Raw genomic sequence first — 3,003 nt, 5'->3', positions numbered from 1 at the left:
ATTTTTAAGCAATTTAGAGATAGGATGGTTGCAAGATGAACCAGCTAATGTATTGAATCTCCCTTATGAGAGGCAGAATTTTTAGTATTGCCTTAATCTTGGAATGGTCAAATTTTAATTCCTCTTTGGTTGACCATGAATCCTAAAACTTTCCAGTTGTCATGTCGAAAACACACTTCTGTGGGTTGAGTCTCATCTCGTACTGGCTGATTCTCTGAAAAGAACTTTCTCAAAGTTGTCCTATGACTGTCTCAATCCTTAGACTTTACTATTATGTCGTGGACGTATGCCTCTACTTCCTTGTGCATAAGGTCATGGAGGATGGTGGCAGCTGCTATCTAAGTCTCTTTGATGTTCTTTAGTCTAAAAGGCATAGCCTTGTAACAATAAGTGCCCAAATATATAATGAAGGATGTCTTCTCTTTGTGCTCGAGATCCATCTTGATTTGATTATAGCCTAAGAATCCATCTATGAAGGATAAGAGAGCATATTTGGTTATATTATCCACTAGAATGTCTATGTGGGGTAGTAGGAAGTCATCTTTTAGAATCGATTTTTTAAAATCCCTAAAGTCCACACACATCCTAACCTTTCCGTCCCTCTTTGGAATTAGAGCAATGTTTGCTAGCCACTAGATATTCAGTGACTTCCAGGAAACTAACATTAAGTTTCTTGGTAACTTCCTCTTTGATTTTTAGTATCCATTGTGGTCTCATGCACCTTAGCTTCTATTTCACCGACTTAGCATTTGGATAGAAAGTAGTCAGAGTTGCATAATGTCTATGCTAATATCGGGCATATCATCGTATGACCATGCATAAAATTCTTTGAATTTTTTTTTTAAGTTCTATTAATGGTTTCACTTCCTCTTATGTGAGGAAGCAGCAAGCTTAATGTTTATTATCTTGAACTCCTCTACTACGGATTACAATTTAATTTCCTTTAGTATTTCAATATGTAACGAAATCCTCAGTGGAATCTTAAGATCATCCTTATCAACAGGAAGGAGTGGAGAGTAGGTGTAAATAGAATTTGTACTTGCATTAATGAAAGTGATTACAGGTACTGACACTGACACTTTACAACAAAAGGAAATTTTTGCATCTATATCAGACTCTAACTTAGAATTGGAATTGAAAGAAGATGCAGAAGATGAAACTAGTGAAGACTCGGAATCAAAATCGCATATAGACTCGGGCTTGGCATCTCATCTACTCCGTCCGTGAAGATGTAATTTATCTGTGATACCCTTGTCTAATACAGTTCATGTTTCTACTATTCAGAGGAGCTGAAAAGTGAGAAGCACCTCTGAAGGTTGGTTGACAATGGTAGAGTGCTTGGAGGCTAAGGATGACCCAACTTTCCAATGTCCCTCTTACCAAATTTACTGAGAAAACATTCCATAAGCAATGGAATCAAAGGTAAGAAGTCATTGAATATTTCTTGCGGGGGTTTGACACAGAAGGTGGACCGTATCATCGCTCATGATAATGCATGGGGGCCTATTTTGCAAATGGCTCATTCCCTCTTTTGTTGGGTGATCTTTTTCAATTATAAACTAATGGCCAATACAGGGATTGGGAATCATAAAAATTTGGAGTCACCACCTAAGGTTAGGGCCTAGGACCTGGGAAGTGGGCTTGTTCCATAGGAATGGACTAAGATTGATTCGGTCTAGTCCAGAGATTAGGCTAAGAGTCAAGTTATGAAGTTGGGAAGGTGTTAGGCATCCACTTCACCCGGTTGAACTGGTCTTCCTAGTAAATGAATTCGAATATTCCCCAATACATTTTAACCCACATGTATGACTAAACATTTAATATAAAACATTATACAAGGACTATATCAAATGAGATATCTACATTATGCCAACTCTGTTAAGAAATTATACGTGATCTTGACCCCTGTTTCAGGTCAAGAGGGGTGGGGTCTGGTTGACGCGTAAATGATTCTGATAAAGTAACCCAACTCAGGTGGGAATAATCTTGGTTGGTCTCTCTTTTTCTTTGGATAATCTAGGCCTTTGATGATATATCAAAAATCTAGCATGTGACACCCAAGAATACGGCAAGTACCAGACCCGCCTAGGAGATCGGTGAGGTGTCCCCACCAAGAATATGGCAAGTACCAGGGAGTTTGGGAGATCAGTGAAGGTTTGCAAACTTTAGTCCCACATCCCGTAAGGAGAGATTACTGGGCTAGTTGATAACTTCTAGCCTCCTTAACATGGCACAATGTGTTTTAAAGCCTTGAGGCCCATAGGCCAAAGAGGACAATATTGTGTAAGGTTAGTGGGGCCAGGGCATTACAAATGGTATTAGAACCGACCCTGACAACGTGTGGGGTCACAGCAAGGATGCTATGCTGAAAGGGGGGAAGTTGTGACACCCAAGAATACGACAAGTACCAGACCCGCCTGGGAGATCGGTGAGGTGTCTGTCCCCACCAAGAATACGGCAAGTACCAAGGGGTTTGGGAGATCAATGAGGGTGTGTAAACTTTAGTCCCACATCACCTATGGAGAGATTACTGGGCTAGTTGATAACCTCTAGCCTCCCTAACATGGCATAACGCGTTTTAAAACCTTGAGGCCCATGGGCCAAAGAGGAAAATATTGTGCAAGGCTAATAGGGTCGGGGCATTATATGGCACATCTCTCAAGGACCTCTAAAAAATTTAGCAAAACTCTAACATGCGAAAGAAAAATTTGGGCCCACTCGGGTAGAACTTTGACGTGCAGGAGCGAAAGTTGGACTCACTCAGGTAGAACTTTAGCCTCGGGGCAAACTTTAGATTAGGTCCACTAGGTCAGGATAAAAGGTAAGGGTTGGTGGTTAGGTGGAAAAGGATACTAAAAATGGCAAGAGGGGACTGCTACTTTGGGAAGGGACTATTCCTTTCACACTGAACTCTCTCAGACCAAAAATGGGGGAAATCTCTCCAAATTCTTTTCACGCACTAAAATTGTTGAAAAGGGGCACTATTTATAGGCCTCCAGACCA

This window comes from Macadamia integrifolia, unplaced genomic scaffold (assembly GCF_013358625.1).
Source record: "Macadamia integrifolia cultivar HAES 741 unplaced genomic scaffold, SCU_Mint_v3 scaffold779, whole genome shotgun sequence".
NCBI classification, from domain to species: Eukaryota; Viridiplantae; Streptophyta; class Magnoliopsida; order Proteales; family Proteaceae; genus Macadamia; species Macadamia integrifolia.
The sequence above is the reverse complement of the archived record's forward strand: the minus strand, read 5'-3'. Positions refer to the sequence as shown.